Source organism: Temnothorax longispinosus, chromosome 11 (assembly GCF_030848805.1).
Source record: "Temnothorax longispinosus isolate EJ_2023e chromosome 11, Tlon_JGU_v1, whole genome shotgun sequence".
Classification (NCBI taxonomy): domain Eukaryota; kingdom Metazoa; phylum Arthropoda; class Insecta; order Hymenoptera; family Formicidae; genus Temnothorax; species Temnothorax longispinosus.
The window spans coordinates 10,417,633-10,443,615 of NC_092368.1; the positions used below are offsets into that span (position 1 = coordinate 10,417,633).

The 25,983-nt window shown below is 37.0% G+C and overlaps 1 pseudogene; it reads left to right on the forward strand.

Moving 5' to 3' along the window:
• The first annotated feature begins 4,584 nt into the window (after window positions 1–4,584).
• LOC139821381 (uncharacterized) lies at window positions 4,585–8,293 on the forward strand (annotated as a pseudogene).
• The last annotated feature ends 17,690 nt before the right edge of the window (window positions 8,294–25,983 follow it).

Genomic DNA, 25,983 nt, shown 5'->3' on the forward strand with positions numbered 1-25,983 from the left:
AGTGCTGCTTTTAGCAATAGATCATCCTGACCGTCTTTTAATGTACATTTTTTAAAAAATCACGTATATTTTTTTAAACAAAAATCGGAAACGTTTCAAGAAAATCAGTATCTACATTAATGAAAAATTAAACAAAAATCGGAAACGTTTCAAGAAAATCAGTATCTACATTAATGAAAAATTAAACTCGCGGTTTCAAAAAAATCAGCATATACAATTCTTTGATATTCGGTCAATTATTTCCAGAAGAATTGGAAAAATTTTGGAACCGGTTTCCAAAAAAGTCGGTAACGAAAAATTGTACATTTTATGGCACTCTCTGGGACATATATATTCTACCCTTACTTCATATACAATTCTTTGAGATTTGGTTAATTAATTCTCGTAAAATTTGAAAAAATTTCGGAACCGGTTTCCAAAAAGATCGGTAATGAAAAATTAACCACGACATTTTCATCCCCGGGAAATTCTACCCCTATTTCATGTACTCTTGATAAAAATTCGGACCACTAACGAATGAGTAGTTCGCGGTCATACATACAGACGACGGTACTTATATATATAGATATGTAAATAATTCCAACGGCACTTTTTATTTATATCGATTGATTTAACAATGTTCCAAATACATCTGAAAATTTTTTCAAGCTGATCGCACTCGTTAATTTAAAATGGTAGACGATTAAAGTATGTGTAGGGTCAGATTGACCTAGAGTGTTCTTCGTGAATGAAAAAATATGTGTGTTCTCGGAGGGATACACAGACAAATTTGGTTATGGACGTATACCAGCATCAAGTGTTTCTAGCCAAATTAATAAATATCTACTAATAATTATACATAAAAATTATTTGTTTTGGTTTCCTCATAGAGGAAGCTTTGTGAGCAAAGGTTTCTACTTGCACACTTAAAAACTATAAGGAAGCAATGTGCAGGTTTCTACTTGCACACTTAAAAACTATGAGTAAGCAATGTGCAAGTTTCTACTTGCACACTTAAAAACTATGAAGAAGCAATGGGCAAGTTTCTACTTGCACACTTAAAAACTATAAGAAAGCAATGTGCAAGTTTCCACTTGCACACTTAAAAACTATGAGAAAGCAATGTGCAAGTTTCTACTTACACACTTAAAAACTTTGAGAAAGCAATGTGCAGGTTTCTACTTGCACACTTAAAAATAATTTGCATACTTAAAAATTATGACAAAATAATGTGCAAGTTTCTACTTGCACTCTTAAACACTTAAAGGAAGCAATGTGCAGGTTTCTACTTGCACACTTAAGAACTATGAGGAAGCAATGCGCAAGTTTCTACTTGCACACTTAAAAACTATGAGGAAGCAATGTGCAAGTTTCTACTTGCACTCTTAAAAACTTAAAGGAAGCAATGTGCAAGTTTCTACTTGCACACTTAAGAACTATGAGAAAGCAATGTGCAAGTTTCTACTTGCACACTTAAAAACTATGAGGAAACAATGTGCAAGTTTCTACTTGCACTCTTAAAAACTTAAAGGAAACAATGTGCAGGTTTCTACTTGCACACTTAAGAACTATGAGGAAGCAATGTGCAAGTTTCTACTTGCACACTTAAAAACTATGAGGAAGCAATGTGCAAGTTCCTACTTGCACATTTAAGAATTATGAGGAATTATTTTATTTTTAATTCTTTAAAATTTGGTTAATTAGTTCTAGAGTTATAGAAATTTCGGTAAACTTAGTTATTTTTTTTAACAGAAATCGGTAACCCTTTTATTATTAACAATTTTTATTAATTATATTATATTCTTCAGTCTTTTCTACCCCTATTTCATATATAATTCGTTAAGATTTGGTTGATCAGTTCTGGAGTTATAGAAATTTCTGTAAATTTGGCACAGACATACACACATACCGACATTTTTTTTAATGCAATATTTCGACGTTTTAAAACACTCTGAACATATTGACATTAAAAACTCAAAAAACAATCTTTTCTTTGGTTTCTTCTACCCCTATTTTATATATAATTCTTTTAAATTTGGTTGATTAGAGCCAACTTTATACGCAATCAAAAGTTCATATACGAATTTACGAAAACAAAGCTTCCTCTATGAGGAAGTAATAAGCTTCCTTATAAGAGGAACTTTTATGAGCGAAATAAAATGTGGATTAAGCAACGTGCAAATTTATAATTTGCATACTTGAAAATTGTAAGGAAGTAATGGTTAAATTTATAATTTGTACATTTAAAAATTATAAGGAAGCAATGTGCAAGTTTCTACTTGCCCACTTAAAAACTATAAGGAAGAAATGTGCAAGTTTCTACTTGCACACTTAAAAACTATGAGAAAGCAATGTGCAAGTTTCTACTTGCACACTTTTTTATATATATAACGAATATGAACATTAAATACTTAGTTTAAAATATTAAATATTAAACTTTTATATTTTCTCAAGTCCACTGATTTTCATAGAAATTTACAATAAAGATGAGAAAAAAAAATATTTTATATTAAAAGAATTAACAACACAATTTGAAATATTAATCAAAAATAGCAAAGAAAAATATATACTTTTAGCTGTGATAGATTATAAAGGACCACATCATACTCGAACATCAAGTAAAAAACTGGGACATTTCACAACATTATGTCTTTGTCCAAAGACATGGATGCAGTATGATGACTTAACAGAAAAAGAACAAAGAAAACCTGATACTTATAAAACTGATCCTCAATTACTAATATATGTATTGAATAAAATATGAAACATAAATTCTAATAACTTTTTATTTCACATACACCATAGACACACACATAATTTTCTTTATACGTTTTACTCTAAGAGTACACAGCTAATTTTTTGTAACTGCATGTTGAAACGTTTTCCGCTGTTATTTACATTTATTTTGCAAACAACAAATTTGGAGCTCGGATATTTCGAGAGCAACAAATTCAGACAATACGCTAGTACCAAATTTAAATAAGCAACAAATTTTTTTCTGATACTTTACTCTTATAACTGTCCACACGCTGAAGTTTTCCGCTGTTATTTACACTTATTTTGCGTGCAACAAATTAGCAACAAATTAGCAACACATTTTTACGTTATTGTTATGTGCAATTTTGTTATTATATATACGTATATTGTCACGCTAACTTAATCTTCTTTTAGCGGAACATCGTTTTTTAAGAAAACTTACAAAGCAAGAAATTTTTTTTTGCAACTTTTTAGCAACAAATGAGCAACAAATAAAAATATTAATTAAAATTGATTCTGCTTACTTTGTTCCGCTAACTTATAAGACGCCTCGGAGCCCCGAGAATCTCCAGAACCGACCGACTGGCCAGCCTTATCAAACTGACCGATCGTTCCATTCCAGATAAATCTTCCCGACCGCGATTCGTGCCTTCGCCGGGAGATCCGTATCCGAACATACGCATCCCGCGTGTACCCGTTCCGAACCGCGTAACCCCTTTTGTATATAGCCCGCGTAAAAGCACCGCGTCGACCGTTTGTATATAGCCCGCGTAAATCGTTAGATCGCCGCGCAAACCGTTGTATGTACATAGCCCGCGTAAACTATATGTAAAACCCGCGTCAACGTCTTATGTAATTACAAGCGCATCCGGCGCATAATTATTGTATTAATCCGTTACTGTTTAATAAACCGTTAATTATTGTCAACTAAAATTTCGTTACTTCCTCTGGACCTTACTATCGAACTCCTGATCCGACGAGCTAGTCCGCGTTCAATATCTTAAAAACGGCAGGTCGTTACAATATAATCGTCTTCAGAAAAATGTTTTTAGCAGACATAATTTGCACCTTGCAAGACTTATACCATATGTTCTATGTTTTCTATTTTTAAATTTTTAGCCATAACAAACGTCGACCAATATCTTTTGAAAATATGTGCGCCGGGATTCGTGTATTTGAAATACAACGTTATTTATTTAAAAGAGATATTAATAATTTTGTAAGACAAAATAGTATGTAAGATAAGTATAAGAAAGCCAAAGTGAGTCTAATGTTTATAAGTTTATGTGTGATTTTTACCATTAATTCTACAATTAAACATTGATACGTTTTACGTATAGCGCAAATTTATTATAAAATATATCTTAGAGACATCTGAAAGACATTCTATTTGTTTTATACGTTTTTCGAGATGCTTCTAAGAGTAAATATTGTACAGTATTATTTAAGTTAGTATTATTTAAGTTAGGACTACGAGTCACTCGCTTCAGAAATGATGTAAGCAGCTTAAAATAATTACCTGGTAATAAAGTATTGCACACAACAATAAACGTTCTCACTGTTTACGTGTTCTCACTAGAGATCCTATAGTGTAACAGAGATTCGCCAATGATCACGTGATCGTGGATTACGTTGATTGGTCAGAGTAAACTGTTCATGTAGCTGCTGCCATATTGAATTTTATATAGCGACAAAGTGTGTGTTGTTGTCTTCTTGTAGAGGTTAGTACATTTCACTTCGACGTCTTTTTATTATTTATAGACTTTTACTTAATGAATTATTTTTATTACATTATTAAATGCTTTGCATTAATTGTGGCATATTTTTTGCACAGAATGTAGCCTCGCTATGCAAACTAATTGTACTGCAAATCGCTGTACCAACAATAGTAACAAGGGTTACACAGTATTTAATTTTCCATCTAACAAAGACGTTCGGAAAAAATAGATAACAGCTCTTGGAAAAAGCTCCGATTAGCGACCCACAGTTCTCAAAGAATGTATGAGGTGAGTGATAGGAATTAATTTCTATTAGTTTATTTTCAGCTGTAATAGAACTTTTAATAACTAATGTTTCTAATCTACATTTTTCCTATTTTTCAATCTGTAATATTTTTTTATATTTCATTTCAATTCAATCGATATAGAGTTTGTTGCTGGACGGAAACAATTACATAAAAATGCCATACCGTGTCACTTTTGTATGTGTCCGTATGATAAGAAGCCAAATAGAAAAAATCAACTAAGAAACCAAGAGAAATCCATAAAGCCACTTGAAACTGCAGACCATGCGTATTATTCGGAAAGTCCAGCAAAGAAGTCTTTACCTCTGCAGCTCCACTCTATTAATACTTTGCCACGCACTTATGTGTCTGAACATGATTATTTTGCTCATACTGGGAAGGAAGAATGAGGAGTATTTGGTAAAAAAAAGTATCTAGTGACGCAAAGAAAAAATTGGACTTGGTAAATATTAAAAGAAATACACATGTTGATCACTTCCCATTATTGAGGAGTCCGATTTCTATGGAGCAATTACGGACAGAATCAAATATGGATATAAATCAAAATGAATCAAATGGATATAAATCACAATGAATTAGATATAAATTCAAAACAAGCTTTAATTTCTAAAGTAGATACTTTGTCAAAAGACAATAAAAATCTGAAGTTAAAGTTAAATGAAATACGGATGACTCAAACTAGGAAGATAAATGACCAAGATGCAAAATTAAAAGAAGTTACCGCTGATAACAAAGCTTTAAAAAAACAACTAGAGAAACTCAACCAACAGATCATAAGAACCAATTCATCAGTTGATAAATTAACATCAAGACTAAGTCGATATTCTGACAAATCTATTATAAAAGGGCTCAGCCTTTGGACTGCATGTGGTACAAGCGGATACAATCGAGTTAGGAAAGCACTTGATGTTGAACTCCCTGCACCAAGAACACTTCAGAGAAAAATTGAGAATATTTCATTCAACCCAGGAATACTGGAGGATATTTTCTTGTGTCTAGAAAGTAGAATCAACAATATGGAGGAGAGAAGTAAACTTTGTTGCCTTGTCTTTGATGAAATGAGTATAGAGCCTAAAATTGAGTATGATCGAGGTAGTGATTCAAACATGGGATAGTGTACTCTTCCAGTCTTTTCGATTGCGGCATCCAAGGCTTTGTTATTTCTTATTGCTGGAGTCTATAAACGATATAAACAAGTTTTAGCATACCATTTTACATCAACTTCTACAGACAGTGCAACTGTAAAAGACTTTATTTTTCTCCCTGTTAGAAAAATGTAAAACTTCTGGGCTTCACGTGCTTGTATTAGTTTGTGACATGGGAAACAGAGGTATTTTAAACCAGCTGGGTTTCAGTTGTCGTAAAAATTATATTCAATACAGTATACAGCATCCTTTTAATAAGAAGGAGAAGTTATTTGCTTTGCCTGATGTGGTTCATGTGTTTAAAAATCTGAAAGAAATGCTCATAAAAGTTGGAATTATTACTCTTTCAGATGAATTGGTTCGTGAATATGATTTACCAACAGAAACTATAGATATAAATTTGATCGAATGGCTTGATGAACAGCAGTCTAACATGGGCTTGAAATTTACACCAAAATTGAAGAAGAAAAATATTAAAACAAATAACTAAAAAAAATGAAAGTTTATACTACAACCTCAGTATTAAATGAACAGGCAGCAGGTGATCTTTTCCGATATGGTGAATTACTTCAGGATCTTGTCATGATAACGACAGGTTGGTTTATATTGATTTTGCGGCATTGGTTTAAAATTGTGACCTTCAGAGACAGACGTTTTGCTCTCAGTTTCTACAACATGGATGCTTATACAACTTCCATTAAAATCATCCAACTAGTAAGCAATATATTTAAAAATGCTGACTTAAGAGAGAATTGGAAAGTAACTCGGTCTTACGTAATAATGTACTGTGATTGTATATTGGAAATTCAAAACTACCTTTTGCAAGAGAAATCTTTCGAATTTGTATATTTTGGTAATCTGACTCAAGATTCAGTTGAAAATAAATTCTCTCAAGTTCAATCAAGTTGTCCTAAGCCTACAGCAAGAGACTTCAAGTACCGCCTAAAAAATTTGAGCATATCCGGGGAAGCCACTCGCATTTCAAATTCCAGTTACGACCATAATGACAGCCCCACGTTGATCAGCCTCATGCAGAGAATTGAAAAGCCAAACACAAAACAAACTTCCGAACTTTCTATTAAACTGCCAAAACTGCAAGACTGTCCATCCTTGTCCTTAGAAAAAGAAGAAACCTTATACAAGATGTGTGGATATGTTCTCCGTAAGCTGCAGTCAAGCATAAAATGTAAAGTATGCTACAATAGTTTACTACACCAGGGACCTGTAGATCATCCCAAAGCTGGACTTTTGCTTGTATGTGAATTTGTAGAAGCTGCATTAGTACGAGTGTCTGATGAAGTGTACCAGATTCTTCATGGTGCAGAATCAATCATAATGGCTTCTGAGAACATAATAAAAGATTTAGGAGGATCACTCAAATGTACTTTGAAATATCATTTAATGAAGAAATTATCTTCATTTCCATTGTCTACATGTCATGACCAAAGACAAAAATTAATTTCAAGATTTCTTAGCATGCGACTCCATCAATTATTACCTTGCCGAAAAAGTAACAAAAATACTGCTTTTGCTAGTAAAAGTATGGGTTCAAGATTACTTGCTGACGCTTTTAACCCACGTCCCAGAAAAAAACGTAAGGGAATCCTGCAGCCTTATGATTTACTGACATTATCGTTTTTAGATGGATCTTTTAATTGGCTTTATAGAATTGCAAAATCTTTTACAGAATTAAAGTCTACACAAAAATCTAAAGTAACAAACGCGATTTTATATCAATATTACTTATTAGGGCACATACAGCTTCATCTGACGACAATATTTGCTTAAAACAAAAATTCTGCAGTTTATACATACCTACATAATGTTTATCATCCTCCCTTGGGAAAACATGTAGGAATAATATCGTGCAAGTAGAAGTAAGATTCAATGCGTACAAAAAAAAGATCTATCTAAATTTTATTTTAGTAATGCAAATACGGATGCAAGATGACAAAAAGAGCAGCAACAGTAGTTGCTGGATCTTGCGAGAGATGGCAAGCAATCGAACAAGGACAGATGTCATTTCGTTAGACAAAGACAGATATATAGGGAAAACAAAATTAGAAAGGTTGACATTATCAACATCGAGAAAGTTCGCCTGTCACTGCAGGATCCCTTTAAGAGTTTATATTATTAAGTAAATTCCATTTCGTGCAATTTTTGGGATTTTATGTTTTTGTCAATTCTAATATTTCTAGATTTTTAGTTCTTATTCTTCAGAGTGATTTAAATTCGAAATTAAATATATTATTAAGTAAGGTAGACCGGGGCACGTTGTCACATCGGCTTTATTTAAAAAACTAATAACCAGAGAGCAGTACCCGTCATTCCCAAAACGTGTTAGTGTATGCCCATCTTTGGTGTGTTTACAGTGTTGAGATTGCTCTAGCAGTGTTGACGTAAAATCAACTTGAAAGTTTTTTGCGATCGTAAGTAAAATTTTATTGTCTAATATTCAACGCACTGGACATGAAGCTTATGTTTTTTCAGAATAGACCTTTATATTAGCTTAAAGTATGTACTTTTACCTACCGCGTGAAATACCTAACCTTATGAATATCTCAAACATGTTGGCCATGAGGCTGTGTGAAGTAAAAAAATGCCCTCGGGGCACGTTGTCACGAATTTGATGGGAATCTATTGCGAATCTTCAGATGACGATAACGAGTAAAAATATTTTATGTTTAATCACCGACATGATTATTAAAAAAAAAAATGTGTATCAATAAGTTGCGCATTCGAGTGGAAGTCTTGTATTTAGATTAAGACGAAAACTTCGTGCTTTTTGTACTTTTTTGAAATAAAATAAATGTTTCTGTGAAGGATTTTACTTTTTTACATTGCAGCGTACTATAATATATTGATATTTACGTTAAATACAGTTTGGATAACATTTTGCATGCAATTACATTTGATGTGACAACGTGCCCCGGTCACGGGGCACGTTGTCACAAGCGACCAGTCGTTATTTATTGTTATGTAATAACTGTAGAGTAACAATCACACAAAATTCGATACTGTCCAATTGAAGCTGAGGGTTCACTCGAAATTTTGGCATATCAAAGTACTCTTAAATATTGTTTGCACAAGCTCGCGCACCAGCCTGAACTCTAAAATTAGATGAGGAAGGAACAAATAAAAAGAATCCGTTTATTGAGAGAGAGATTGCGTTTCGTAATTTATGTAATTTAGAAAAGTCTAGATTGGGCAGACCTATACAAAGAATACCAACATTTGTTGCATAGGAGAAGGAAAACTGCCATAAAACCTTCCCAGTATTCGTGAACAAAATTATACATCCGTAATATAAAATACAATGTAAATACAATAAATGTATCAAATGCATAAAAGAAACAAATAAATGGTTATCATAGAACAGTCCTTTCTCTAAATATATGGCATAATATAATTTTAAGTTTTACTGAGGTATTTCTTTATCAAATAAAAAGCTTCCTTATAAAAGGAATTGTAATATTATGCTCTCATATAATTCTCTTGACGTAGTCAAACTCAGCATTAGTTGTTGTTATATAAAGAAAGGATCGTTTGAAACATAAACATAAATCAATTCAAAACAAGAATATCAATTCAGCTATAATTTGTATAATCGGGGAAATAATGCATCAATCTTTTAGTTAAATTCATGAATAACTATCATCTATCTAGTAAATAACATTATTTGTAATTTAAATACTGATTAAGTATTACTAAACTCGTGTCTCAATTACGGCAAAGTAATATACTAAATTATGAGCGATTACTACAACACAAGCTATACGTACAACATGAGCAACAACAAAAACATAAGCAATAAGTTTCTCACTGAGTTTACTGAATTAGATCTTGTAATAGGCAGTCTTTGATTGACACACTAATTCACCATAGAATAAACGTAATGTTTGATAATTAGTAATACGCAAAATAATCACTAGAATAATATAAAGTAATTGAATAAGAGCTTTTATAGCAACGCACGCAAACGGTTATTTGATAATTGTATTACAACGCCTGAAACGATTTATATATTTCGTAAAGAACGCATTCTAATTTAGTACGTAATACAAGTGAATATAATGAATGTCCGCAAATTAACGTAATGAACGGTAAACGATATTATAAAATTGATTATACCGAATTAATCAAACAAAAGAAAGAAGTAAAATTTTGCATTGAAATAAAATGGTTGCAACCAAAGAAATAATTAATTAATGGACTTTTAGACTGAGCTTAGTGTTATACAATTGACTCGAAATAAATTGTGCACAATCCTGTAATAAGAGAGAATGTTTTCCTCTCAACCCGCGAAACTTATTATATCTCCTCAGATTAGCAAGGATAACCCTCAGATGAGTTAAGGATACTTTGATCAGGATCCTTATCGTAACGTTAGATGAACTTCTAACGTCTCTACTCAAGATTGTGAAATAATTGATTACCTTGTGAGCAAAGCAGACGAATAATTATATCTAGTCTTACAGACCACGCAACAGACAAATTTCCTCTCGATGTATAAGTAGCTGCTCGTATTCCGCCTGAACAGGCTTCCTCGAACGTTCCAGAAAATGGCTGCTTTCCTTGATCTTTCCACGTGTCGGCATGGCTCGCCGGGACGTATATCCTTGGCTTCCTTTCGGCGACGATCGTAGTTGTCCTCAAGAAGATTCGTATATGATTAACAATTATATTCTTTACTGCCCACGGAGAGGTAGATCTCGGCTACCTTACAACTTAACTTCGAAAAGATGACGCAATTACGTATTCGACTCGAACTTATGTATAACGCACGATGTATCACGCACGATGGCTGGGAGACGAATGCTCGCTCGCCCGGGCTGCGCGCCCCTCCCAACATGCTCAAGCATGCGCGGTAAACACGCGCCTCGCCGCCTGTAGTGCGATTCTGTAACTCGTTATGCTGTCGTTATGTGTTTATAACGACAGTTGCGCAGGTATACTATATAAGAAAAAAGCTGCGCAACTGTCGTTATGAGCACATAACGACGCATAACGAGTTACAGAATCGCACTACTGGGACGCAACGTTGTCGGCGCCGCTCGCGCGCTTTTTCACCGAACTACGTAGAATGCGCGGCTTGACCTATCGAATTACAACCGCCACTGATGGCCGCAAAAAAGAACAACACAACCTCTCTCTCTCTCTCTTTTTCAACTTCAAACAAATATTGAATGCAAAAAATACAAAAAATATTGAACCAAATGTGTGACAACGTGCCCCGGTCTACCCTATATTATTATTTATAATATTAAGTAAATCCATAATGTGCAATTTTTTTTATTTCAAATGGATATATTATTCTTCACATTTTTGTGATATTATGCCAAAAAAGTTCTTATTTTTGAGTAATTTAGATTTTAAATTAGGTATATATATTATTAAGTATATTATTGTCTAAGTAGATTACATGTTGTGCAACTTGTTTTAAATGGATATATTGTTCCTCACAATTCTGTGATATTTCTATAATTTTAGTTCCTATTCTTGAGAGTGATATATTATAATTAATTTCAAATGACATATATTATTAAGTATATTATTTGAACTATGTTATTAAGTAAGTAGATTACCCATGTTGCGCAATTTCTTTGTAAAAGTTAAATAGCTGCACAATTAACAGGATTTTGGTGAAATAAAAAAATAAACATTTTTTTATTAAGTACCTGTGTATTTTATTTTATATCAGTTCAAAATTATGTTACAAAATCATATTATTTATTGTCAATTCAAAATTAGATATGTCACAAAATCATATTATTTAATGTCAATTCAAAATTAAATATGTCACAAAATCATATTATTTAATATCAATTCAAAATTATGTTACAAAATTATATTATTTTATATCAATTCTAAATTATGTTACAAAATCATATTATTTCCATATTTGATTCTATCCGTAATTGCTCCATAGAAATCGGACTTTTCAATAATGAGCAGTGATCAGCATGAGTATTTCTTTCAGTATTTACCAAGCCCAATTTTTTCTTTGCATCATTAGACACTTCTTTAACAAAATACTCCGGTAAATATTTACAATTAGGGCTCCAACGAGAAATCAATTGAAAAGAGGTAAATTCTATGTATTTTTGCCCCCCGAATCCAAAACTGTTGATAAAATTTGAGGGTTGCTTGTATTTTTTAAGATATCGTTAAAAAACGTATGTATACTTATAATGCATATCACTTACAATTAGCTTTCATCCAATATATCCTATATAATATATCAAAGTACATGCGTGGGCAGGGAGGGCTTCGCCGCCCCCCGCACCCCCCTCCCTTATGGACATGCCTTCGGCGTATAGATTAGTGACGCGTTTTAAAAATATTTAACTGTTGCGACCCGATTTTCTTCGGTCTCGCTAGCCGAAGGGGCGCGATCGCAAATTACCTGCCGGAAGACGGTAGCTCCGCGAAATCAGCGATATTATATTCTCGACGAAACAATCCGAATGGGCGCCAGGTGCGATTACGCGCACCATGTTTTCACAACTCGATTCCCGGCTCAACAGATATATCTCACGTGAACGCTAACTCAGGGCGTCGGTTACATCTTTTGACGAGGAGAGTGAGGAGGAAGCGTAGCGCAATCAGCACACATTAAGTAACAAAAATAATAATAATGTATTTTAGTTTTAAATAACATGGGCCTCGTCTCCGCGGGTTCAATGTACCGCAATATCTCGCCGCGGATCCCAAGGCAAATACAATGTACGATCTCCGCGCCACCGCTCTAACGTCCGCGAGACCCTCAATATTCACAGTAAACGATACAACATATGACACGACTCCAATATTCACAATACTCACAATAAGCGACACAAATTTTCCGCGCTATGACTCGAATATGCGCAATAAATGGCGCAGGATATCCGCAATCTGGCTCTAACGCTCGCGGGACTCGCAACGTTCCCAATAGCGACGCCGAATATCCGCGAAACGACTCTAATGTTCGCAATAACCGACACAAAATGTTCACGATACGACTCTAATACTCACAATGAAAATGCTCACGATACGACTTTAATGCTCACAATGAGCATTCCAACGCGACATTTCCATATACGACATGTATAACGTAATATCTCGGCCGTACGTCCGCGAAACTCCTTGCCAAGCGAGCGCGACGATACTTGCTCGCGCGAACGACGACGCAAAGTATCCGCGAGGCTCTCCACGAGTACGCGTATCTCTCCCAAAACGCACGGCCCGCGATACGCTTCTCCCCGCGACACGCAATAACACTTATCCCGGCACGTTCGCAACAACGCACACGGTATTCCACGCTACGCACCGTTCGCGGGACGCCTCTGTTCACAAACACGCAATACGATACAATAAACGCGAATTGACTGTCGGCCGCATCTGAGCTTCCGAGAAGGGCTCTCTAATACTTTCCGGGCTCTCTCTCGGCCGCCCCACGACTACGCGTTCTATCAAAATGCCAAGGTAACCTAAGCGGCATTCGCGCAGTAATCTGACCAATCTATACGGTAATCTAATCGGTATGTGCGATTAACAAGGTCGGGCCTTGGCCGAGATCGAGCCCTAATTACCGCGGTGGCACCGGAGTAGAGATCTTACAAGTTAGAGCGTGATGAACGGCCGGCCCGGTGGGACCGCGCTGGGCCCCGCGCATGCGCCCCCAGGCTCGCGATTTTTCGCCTCGTCAATCTGTCGCGCGTGCCGCCCTGCTCGCGGCGCCGCTTGCATCCGCTGCCTGCCTGCGGCAATTTCAACTGGCTGTCATAGCGTATGGGCCCATCTCAGTGTTAGCCCGGCTGGCCAGGCCGTGGCTATCCTGCTCGGCGCTCCAAGTGCCGCCGGGGTAAGGCGTCCGGGGCCGCCCCGGCGGGGCGTCCACTCGCTCCGTGGTAACGGTGACGCGCCCCTCCCTTATGTTGCGACGGGGCCAGGGATATGCTGGGCGAGACCTGCTATGCGCCTAGGCGGCGGGAGTACGCGTGACCCGCCCGCCGCCGCGCTGGTCAACCACTCACTTCAGCGTCCCCTCAGTGTCCTTCCTTTCCTCGTTGCGACTCACCTTGTTACATTTCCGTTGTCAATCTCCTGCTCCGCCACCACCTGTCGTTCCTACAAAATCTAACTAGAGAAAATAATTAGTTCTCCCGTACTCGAGTCGAGGCGCCATCCCCGACCCTCCCCTCGGCCGAGCTACCGTCTGGGCGGTGGACGCGACATGTCACGTCACACTGTTTAAAGCGCGTCAACTAACCTATGTAGGTTAGTGACGCGCTTTAAAAGTATTTATATTTTTACCCTATAGCGGGGAAAGAAGACCCTGTTGAGCTTGACTCTAGTCTGGCACTGTAAGGAGACGTGAGAGGTGTAGCATAAGTGGGAGATGGCAACATTGCCGGTGAAATACCACTATTTTCATCGTTTCCTTACTTACTCGGTTAGGCGGAGCGCGTTTTTTTACACATTTAAACAGTTTTAACTGTTTAAAGCGCGTCACTAACCTACATAGGTTAGTTGACGCGCTTTAAACAGTGTGACGTGACATGTCGCGTCCACCGCCCAGACGGCCGAGGGGAGGGTCGGGGATGGCGCCTCGACTCGAGTACGGGAGAACTAATTATTTTCTCTAGTTAGATTTTGTAGGAACGACAGGTGGTGGCGGAGCAGGAGATTGACAACGGAAAATGTAACAAGGTGAGTCGCAACAAGGAAAGGAAGGACACTACATAGGTTAGCTGACGCGCTTTAAACACTTAAATACTTTTAAAGCGCGTCACTAACCTACATAGATTAGTTGATGCGCTTTTGAAGAATGCTTACCTTCGTGTGACATTAATTAGGAGTGAGGGAGCCACAAGTAATAATTATCTTATTATGCTCTAAGAATATATATATTGTAACAGAAACAGAGCAAACGGTACAGCGATGTATTACAAGCGACGGAACGTGAGCTTGCGCGCCAAAAAGTAAAGTGAGACAATTAGTACCAACTCATGATAAATAAAACGTGTGAAAGAAACTAAAGCAGAGAATAACAAGATCACCAACATAAATATGGACCTATTCTCAACACTCTTCCTTAATCGAGTTACTCGTTATTGTTAACAAATAATAGAAAAAATAAAATTAATGCAAACCCATTCCGCTTACACAAGTTATATGCTTTGGTTTGCAAAGACCTTTGGTTAAAACATCAGCCCACATATTATCAGTTGATTATGCTCTAAATCTATAATTCGTTCATATACTTCTCGAACAAAATGATGTTTAACACCTATGTGCTTTGTTCTACTTTGAAAAACTGGATTCATTACGAGTTTTATAGCACTTTGGTTATTACTATATATCTTAACAGTCATTTGTCTATTAAACAGTTCAAAGAGAATATTTCTTCTGTGTACTGCTTCCTTCGCTGCCTCCGCCAAAGCCATATATTCGGCCTCGGTCGTCGATAAAGCCACGGTCGGTTGCTTCTTGGACTCACAGTTGATCGCTGCGCCTCCAAGCATGAAGACATACCCTGTATAGGATCTTCGATCACCTTCGTCTCCGGCCCAATCCGCATCAACGTAAGCAAAGACTGTTTCCGATTGACTATATGTGAGACACATCTTGCTCGTACCTCTCAAATACCGTAACACTCTTTTTGCAGCTTGCCAGTGCTCCTCCGTGTAACACGTATTGAATTGGCTGAGCACGCTAGCAGCGTGTGCAATATCTGGCCTTGTGCATGTTGCCAGATACATTAAAGAACCAACCAAATTCTGATATGGTACCGAGGGACTCTTTACTTGTTCTCCATCTTGAGGCTTCATTAATTTCTTTTTTGGCTTCAAAGGTGTTCCTACCGGTTTACACTCGGTCATGTTGAACTTCTGTAATATTTGTTCAACAAATTCTTCCTGATCAATCTTGATGGTTCCAGCCTTGCGATCTCTGGTGATCCTTATTCCGAGGCGCTCCTTTGCCTCTTCAAGGTCCTTTATTTTATATTTTGCGCTCAATACATCCTTCACTTTCTTCAACTCTTTTTTATCATTGACAAAAAGAAAAAAGTCATCTACATAGAGAGCACTAATAAAGATCAAACCTTTATCTACCTTGTAGTAGACACAGGGCTCCAGTGCACTCCTCTTGAAACCTAATTCTTTCATAGTTTTATCTATTTCCTCGTTCCATGCTCTAGATGATTGTTTTAGTCCGTAGATAGTCTTGCAAAGACGACAAACCTTATCTTCTTTACCTTGCTCGACGTATCCCTTCGGTTGCTGCATATAGATCTCTTTATGAAGTATTCCTTTCAAAAAGGCAGTTGTGACATCCCAGTGATGGATGTCGAGACCCAGTTCAGCAGCTAGAGCAATCAGCATGCGAATAGTTGAGTGTCTTACGACTGGTGCAAAAGTCTCTCTATAATCAATGCCATGAATCTGCGTGTAACCTTTCGCCACCAATCGTACTTTGTGTCTCCTTTGTGTGTGATCATTACCTTTCTTGGTCTTGAAGACCCATTTACTCTCCACTACACTTTTACCTTCTGGAAGATCTACCAATTCCCAGGTATCGTTGATTTGAAGTGACTCGATCTCTTTGTCCATGGCACGCTTTCATTTACTTGAGTCATGACTACTTAGTGCCTCCGATCTAGTCGTCGGATCTTGGGTGAAGCTTTCGTCTGCAACACATAAGTAAAGATACATCTCACCTGGATACAATTTTGTGTGTCGTCTCTCCCTTTGAGGATATCTCCTTTGTTCCTGGACCACTTCCTGTCGTCCGACAGCGTCTTCTTCTTCATCAGCATCTTTAGCTTCTTGTTCTTCCACGTTGTCAAGTTCTGGTTCTTCAAGTGGAGTGGTAACTTCTTTTACCATTATGTCAATTGTCCCTTCTTCAGTATTTTTAGCTTCAACATCTATAGCATCTTCAATGTCGCTTGTAGTGGTTTTATCTATTTCTGGAATGTCTTCAAAAAAGACAACGTCTCGCGCCCTGACTATCTTCTTAGTTTCAGGATCGTACAACCGATAACAGGTACCATCTTCACAGTAACCTAACATAATGTGCTCCTTCGATTTTGCATCCAGCTTCGTACGCAACTCCTTTGGTATATGTACATAAGCCTTGCAGCCAAAAATCCTGAGATGCCTAATGTCAACCTTCTTGCCACTCCAGGCTTCTTGAGGCGTCATACCTTGAAGAGCTAGCGTTGGACATCTATTTCGAAGATAAATGGCCGCGGTCACAGCTTCGCCCCAAAACCTTTTATCCAGTTTTGAGTCTTGCAATAAACACCTTGTTTTCTCTATAAGTGTTCTATTCATACGTTCCGAAATTGAATTTTGTTCAGAAGTGTACCTTACGGTTTTATATCTCTTGATCCCATTTTCTCTTAAGATATTGTCCATGCGCTGATTGCAGAATTCGGTTCCTCCATCTGACCTTAGAATCTTGATCTTTTCACCTGATTCTCTCTCAGCAGAAATCATGAAATCCTTGAATACTTTGGGCACCTCGTCCTTGGTTTTCAGTCAATATTTTTAACGTCTGACGTGTATAGTCATCTGTAAAAATTAACAGATAACGTGCTCCTGAAAAAGTTGTTACACTCATGGGCCCACACAAATCCGTGTGGATTAATTCCAGCTTCCTTGTAGCTCTTTGAAACGACCCATTCTTCTTAAAAGGTTTTCGGCATTGCTTCCCCTCCAGATAGGCTACGCAATTCCAACTCTCCTTCTGTGGATCTGAAAAATGCATACCGGATGCACGACCATTTCTTAACATCACCATGTATTTGTAGTGAAGGTGGCCAAGTCGCCTATGCCATAACTCGAAGTCACGTGATGACGTCATCATGGCTGTCTCTTGTGTTGACGCAGTTGATTCTGAGGAAGACAGCGTTGCTCCCACTCGAGCTATTGATTGCTGTTGATCCAGTTGATAGAGTCGCCAATCTTGGTAGCAGTCACTTGGATCCTTCCTTTTATATTGCACTCTGCAGTATCATATACTTTGCAGCTCTTAGAATCAAACACAACCGTTAGACCTTTTTGAGTCATCTTACTGACAGACAGTAAGTTCGCAAAAAGTTGTGGTACATGCATCACGTTAGTTATGATCCGAGTTCTTCCATTAGGTAATTTGACTTCTACTTGTCCAGACTTCTTGCTTTTACAAATTGAATTGTCTGCAACAAAGATTTCCATCGCCTCAGTGCTCGTTGAGTCTTTTAACCAATCTTCCCGATGAGTCATGTGGGCTGTCGCTCCACTATCTACGTACCAGTCTTCTGTCTTGAAGTTCTTTGCCAGTAGAGCCGTCGTTGCGGTGAGCAATAACGCATTCTTTTCTTTTTTTTCTGATTTTGATGGCTCTTCTTTGGTCTTCTTGTCCTTACGCCCTTTTGTCTTCTTGAGATTTGGACATTTTGGCTTAATGTGACCTTCTTTATTACAACCGTAGCATATTAACTTCCGTTTATTCTTTAAAGATCGTGCATGTCCCTTATGACCTACTGCCAATACGGATTCCTCCTTCCTTTCATCTGCTCTCCCTGCAGCATCTTGAAGCAAACGCGTCTTTACTACTTCCGAACTTAGCACATCATGAGTAGCTTGTAGTCCTGACTTCATGGATTCAATTTTAGGCGTGGATGGAAGTCCGTGCAGTAAAACTATGGCTAGAAACTCGTCATCGACAGGTTTCTCTATATCGGCTAATTTTTGAGCCAAGGACATCGCTTCTGTAACATACTGTTCCGTGGACGAATAATCCTCTAACCTTAAATTAAACATAAACGTTAGCAATCCGAGACGTCTGTTTAAACCTTTGTCTTCATATATCATTTGAAGATTCTTCTACGTTTCTTTAGCAGGGGTCGCTGTACGTACGTGAGCATACGAAGCAGGCTTAATGCTTAAACAGATCTTGGCAGTGCACGCTGATCTTGATCGGGATCTACATTGCTTCCTACAATACAATTCCACAAACCTTCATGTATCAGATACATTTTCATTGCAAATTTCCAGTTATTGTAAGTAGCAACTCCATCCAGCTTGTCTATCGGTGGCAGCTAGGCTGCCTCCAACGTTCACCGATGTACGCGTATTATAGTGGCTGTGGGCTCTGCGGTCGTCATTATCAAAAGATGTATTCAGCACGAATTTAGTTTTTTCTTCGACAAAGATTTAGATTTTTTACCGCTGAACACGAATCTGGTCTCAAAAATTGCCCATCACATCGAGATTTTGAGGAAAACGGACTCAAAAACTCAAAAAACCGTGTTTTTGCTCGTTTTTGATGACATGTAGAAAGTGAAGCTGAGGTGGTAGAAGTCTCTAACTAGGCTTAAATTGAAGCTGGAACCTTCAGCTAAAAGAATCAAATCAAAAAGACCCTGAATCAATCATAAATTTTCATGTAGCATAACTTTTCCATGTGCGCGTGTCCTGCTCTCGGCATCACCCAGGATCAACGACGTGGACATAGCAGGAAGTTGATCCCTTCGGGGTGTTGGTTTAAAGTGAGTAATCCCCTTGCCTCTTACGTGTGTGTGTGTGTGCGCGTGTGTGCGTGTGTGCGTGTGTGTGTGTGCATGCGTGTGTGTGTGTGTGTGTGTGTGTGTGTGTGTGTGTGTGTGTGTGTGTGTGCGCGCGCGCGTGTGCGTGTACGTGCGTGCGTGCGTGCGTGTGTGTCACAGCTGAGATCAGGCCCCATGGTTCGTCACTTCCACGGTATTTAGCGACTCCAAACCATCTCTTTTGTGTGTGTGTGTGTGTGTGTGTGTGTGTGTGTGTGTGTGTGTGTGTGTGTGTGTGTGTGTGTGTGTGTGTGTGTGTGTAAATAACATAGAGAAGATCACGAATTTTACTTCAGGTATTTTCATGTTCCAGGACTTGTTTATTTGATGGACTTTCAAAGCTTTTTCTACGTGACTTTCTAGAGTAATTGTAATCACTCTCTTTCAGTAAACCCCAGCAGTAATCGGCAAGCATGGAGGGATTCCATTTTCCTTGATATCGTTTTTCCATAGTTTTTATATCTTGATGGAATCTCTCACCATGCTCATCGCTAACGTCACCGCAATTTTCGGGGAAGAAATCCAAATGTGAGTCAAGAAAGTGGATCTTTAACGACATGTTGCAACCCATACATTCATAATTTTCCAACATTTTCGCAACTAACGTCTTGTAATTTGTAGCTCGTTTGTTACCCAGAAAATTAGCATTAACCTCTTTAAATGAAATCCACGCTGCTCTCTCCTTAGTAGTGAGTTTTTTCTGAAACTGTTCATCTTTTATCACTTGTCGAATTTCCGGTCCAACAAAAATTCCCTCCTTTAATTTGGCATCACTAATGTATGTAAATTTTTCTTTTAACTATAATATTTTCTTTTATAATATAATTTAAAGAAAACCATTACCTGTTTTATCCATTGCTTTTACATAATTTTTCATGAGACCAAGTTTGACATGAAGTGGAGGTATGATGATGTCATTTGGGTCGACAAGTGGTTCATTGGAGACATTTTTAGTTCCGGGAATTAAAGTTTTTTTCTTAGGCCACGTTTTTACTTTGTAATGCTTATCTCTCGCTCTACTGTCCCATTCGCAAAGAAAACAGCAATACTTTGTGTAGCCTGTTTGTAGGCCAAGTATAAGGGCTACAACTTTTAAATCTGCACAAATTTTCCATTTGTACTTTGAGTAGCTGATGCAATCTAAAAGCAATTTTATATTTTCATACGTTTCTTTCATTGTAGCAGCGTGAGCAATAGAGACAGATAGATACAGATTTCCGTTAAAAAGAAGAACTGCTTTTAAACTGGCTTTCGATGCATCTATGAATAAGCGCCATTCACGTGGCTTATGATCTCTTCTTAATTCCATCATAAGACCGTCAACATCATTACAATAAACAAGTTCACCACTCATTGAGAAATATGATTCCAAATTTCTCTGACGCTTTCTAACGGAAGTTATCAAAGTTCCGTGTTCAAGTAACTTCCATTCTTTCAGCCGTGAACTAAGTAACTCACTCTGAAGTTTCGATAAATTCAGGTCTCTAAATAGATCATTCAGTTCTTTCTGATTTATAAGGTGTGGTTTATTAGATGTGGCTTCAGAATACTGAAAATCGAGCATGACATCTGGCTCCTCACGGTCATTATTGAAATTAGAATTCGTTGATTGCAATTGTGAATCATTAAATTCACCTGTAAATAAATTGTCTTCTTGAGGAAATTTCGGAGGTTTTGGTACTGGTAACAATTCGTTGTGATTTTGTGGGTAGGTAACAGAAGATACATTTGGATATACGATGTTACATTTATTTTTCCCAGAAAACCCATAAGTATTTATTGCACAAAAGTAACAATTGGTTAAATGATCTGTTGGTTCTTTCCATAACATTGGAATACCAAAAGGCATGGAAGGATGCTGTCCCCGGCTCCATAAAAATAAAGCTGATGTGCAATAATTACAGCAAAAGTTTGGAGTCCAACTTTTATCCAAATTTGTTACTTTGAAACCAAAATAGTAATTATATATTTGTTTTACAGCAAGTGTCAATGTGCGTCTCTGCTTTTTTGTCATAAACTGTCCACAAATGTAACAGAACGAATTTGGATCTGTTTTGCAATTTCTAGGCATTGTAAATTAGAAGAGTCAATTAAAGGTTAAATGTCGAAAAACTTGTAATTTCATATAAAAAAAGTAAATACCATACTGTCCGCCACGAGCGAACTTAAAAACGCTGTAGGGACCCTGCCAAGTTGCCCTAGATATAAAGATCGATGTTGAATTTTAATCACGCGAAAATATACCGGTGATGCGCCGCGTAGCGGGCGCGAGCCAAACCCTCTCGCCGCGCAAGCAGAACCCCAGGCAGTAATCTTTATTTTTCCAAATTTGACATCCGATGCGTAATCGGCGACTTCAAGCACATCCAGACTCCAAATTTTAAGCAAATCTATTGTTTTTTAAATTTTACGTCTTCCATTTTGAATGTTTAAATTATGACTTTAGATTCGTAACCAACGACCTCAAAAATCTCCTGATACCAAGTTTCAATCAAATCCGTCAATATTTAAAATTTTATGTCCGCCATTTTGAATTTTTAAATTTTGACCTTAGATTCGTAATCAACGACCACAAAAATAGTAAATAGCAAAATTAAAATTTATAAGTAAGTGTGCCACTGTGCACGGCTATGTAAGTGCAAGTAGAGTGTGCGCGCACATGAAAAAGTTATGCTACATAAAAATTTATGATTGATTCAGGGTTTTTTCGATTTGATCCTTTTAGCTGAAGGTTCAAGCTTCAATTTAAGCCTAGTTAGAGACTTCTAGCACTTCAGCTTCACTTTCTACATGTCATCAAAAACGGGCAAAAACAGGGTTTTTTGAGTCTGTGAGACCGTTTTTCTCAAAATCTCGACGTGATGGGCAATTTTTGAGACTAGATTCGTGTTCAGCGGTGAAAAATCTATAAGATAAGCCTATTCCGATGCTTGAATCATTTTGCGTGTCGATCGAGAGCTTAACCTCACTCGGTCACAGTTTCGACTTAACTTGTCGCGTATTTAAAGCATCCTGGGCCCATAACCTGAAGAATGCTTACCTTCGTGTGACATTAATTAGGAGTGAGGGAGCCGCAAGTAATAATTATCTTATTATGCTCTAAGAATATATATATTGTAACAGAAACAGAGCAAACGGTACAGCGATGTATTACAAGCGACGGAACGTGGGCTTGCGCGCCAAAAAAGTAAAGTGAGACAATAGTACCAACTCATGATAAATAAAACGTGTGAAAGAAACTAAAGCAGAGAGTAACAAGATTACCAACATAAATATGGACCTATTCTCAACAGCTTTAAACACTTAAATACTTTTAAAGCGCGTCACTAATCTATACGCCGAAGGCATGTTCATGGGGGAGGGAGTGTGGGGGGGCAAAGCCCCCCCCGCCCACGCATGTACTTTGATAGATTATATAGGATATATTGGATGGAAACTAATTGTAAGTGATATAAGTATACATACGTTTTTTAACGATATCTTAAAAAATACAAGCGACTCCCAAATTTTATCAACAGTTTTGGATTCGGGGGGCAAAAATGCATAGAATTTACCTCTTTTTAATTGATTTCTCGTTGGGACCCTAATTGTAAATATTTACCAATACTCCTTATTCTTCTTCCCAGTGTGAGCAAAATAATTGTGTACAGACACATAAGTGCGTTGGAAAGTATTATTGGAGCGGAGCTGCAGAGGTTAAGACTTCTTTGCTGGACTTTTCGAACAATACCCATGATCTGCAGTTTTAAGTGGCTTCGTGGACTTCTTTCTTAATTGATTTTTTCTATTTGTCTATCTTCTTATCATGCGGGCACATACAGAAGTGACACGGTATGGCATTTTTATGTAATTGTTTCCGTCCAGCAACAAACTCTATATCGTTTGAATTGAAATAAAATATAAAAAAATATTACAGATTGAGAAATAGGACAAATGTAGATTAGAAACACTAGTTATTAAAAGTTCTATTACAGCTGAAAATAAACTAATAGAAATTAATTCCTATCACTCACCTCACAAATTCTTTGAGAAGTTGTGGGTCGCCAATCGGAGCTCCTTCCAAAAGCTGTTATCCATTTTTTCCGAACGTCTTCGTTAGATGGAAAATTAAATACTGCGTAACCCTTGTTACTATTGTTGGTACAGCAATTAGTTGACATAGCTAGGCTAAATTCTGTGCAAAAAATATGCCACAATTAATGCAAAGCATTTAATAATGTAATAAAAATAATTCATTAAGTAAAAGTCTATAAATAATAAAAAGACGTCGAAGTAAAATGTACTAACCTGTTGGAAATACGTAAAAATATCGGTAATATCGTGAGATGGCTACAGCCATCTATTGCATTAATAATATACTCTCGCGGTTCCATGAATGAATATTAGATGGCAGGTCGTTTCCACCTAGTAACTATTGCAAGCGGACGCGCGAGCAACGCGGCGCATTAAGTTCCGCTCACGCTAGCATCACGTGACAAGAAGGCGAGTGGAGGGGATGCGCAAGCACGAACGTGCAGAGAGACGAACCCGGCCATTCTCGCACATTCTGTCGAAAGTGAAACAGTTCGAGTCACGTACTGGGCATTCTGCCACGATAATACTTTATCGGGAACACGTTCAAGTTCAGTTAAAAACTTATCGCTCGTATCGTATTTAATTACTCGTGTTGTATTATTGCTTTGTCGTGTCGTATTCAACGCTTGTTTCGTATTAATAGCTCATGTTGTAATATATTCCGAGGCCGTGAGTTTATACACGAGTTCCGTAATACTCAGTCATTATTCGAATCACGAATAATATTATCGAACAAGTCAAAGAAAGCGAGAAGAACGACGTATATTCGGGGCTCAGCCAAGACTTAACTTGACGGTGGGCATTCGCTCGAAGTTGGCGATCGAGAGCGGCCATAATTGATTTCGTTCCTCTCATGAAACGAGACGGAATAGCAGTCATTATCCTTAATATCTGGCTCGCATACGGCGAATAAGTTTCCCACTCTCAGTGGATGATTTTCCGTCTAAATAAATAGCGGATTAACTATAAAGAATTGGTGGATGCTGCAGATTCCACGATAAGGTACCTTTGAATTCATTATCTCGAACATTCGATTCTTTCGTCAGATATCTCCCTGATGAAAGTGATACTTTACAAGTGCGCACGTGCTAATTCAAATATTCGGTTACAGGACATAACTTTATTTGCTTATATTTGTCCTCAAAGAAGGACGTTTATTATTTATTCAGATTAATAAGAAAAGGAGATAAATTCTTATCTCGGAACGTAAATTCAGTGGAATTCCAATTAATACTTCTGATTGATGCGCATACATGGATTAAATTGATTATGAAATAATATTCCTTCGAATTTGTAGTGTGTCTTATATATAATAAAGACTCATATTACGTTCACTTTATAAAACTCTCTCGTACATACTGTATATAACGAACTTTATGTTAATTCGATAGATTATTACTATTTAAGATAATATGTTGACTACTCGATTCTTTCGAAATGATATTATAAATTGATTAACGACTTACAACAATTATGAACCGTGCGAACTGATTAACTTCTTTACTCAATTACGTTATGTAAAGTTACTATTGCGATTCTCTTCGTATTTTTTTCGATTAATTATAAGGATTTATGCTACAAGGATTTACTGCTTTCAGTAACGTATATGGAATAATTATATTTACTACTTTCAAGGAAGAAGTTTCGACTTCAATCAAAAGGACAGTTACTGATACACTGTTAATTTATAACATTATCGAATTTAATTTCTGCATAATTTTTTCCTTTATAATAATTCTCACGTTGAGATTTAATGTATTTTGAATTCTTTTGTTTTCTTGATTCCATATTCGTTATCTTAATATGTATTAATTGTGTTTATTTTCTTTATATTATTTTTCGTACTTATTATAATTGATATGTTTGCTTCGAAGATAATCCCTTGCAGAAGTTCTACATAGAGAAGAGATCACTTATTTCATTTTAATAATTGAGAATATTTAATACATTGAATATTCTTTAATACTTTATTCCTCGATTTTAGTTTGAAATATTTCGTAAATGGATCTCAGTCTTAACTTATTATTTGTAATAAGATTCCGTTAAACGAAGGGAATATCTTCTTTACAATGTTTTGTATCCAAATTACATTTATGTTTCACGACTAAATGATAAAATTGATTGTTTTATGAACTTAGTAAATTAACGATTCTATTTCTTAATTTGAAAATCGTTTCTCCTTCTCCACCATCCTTAGCTCACGTGACATACGGAGCGTGTACATAACATCTACAAGAAGACAACAACACACACTTTGTCGCTATATAAAATTCAATATGGCAGCAGCTACATGAACACAGTTTACTCTGACAATGACAATCAGCGTAATTTCACGATCACGTGATCATTGGCGAATCTCTGTTACACTATAGGATCTTTAGTTCTCACTGTGTTCTAACTTTTCCCAGACAGCACAAAGATGTCTA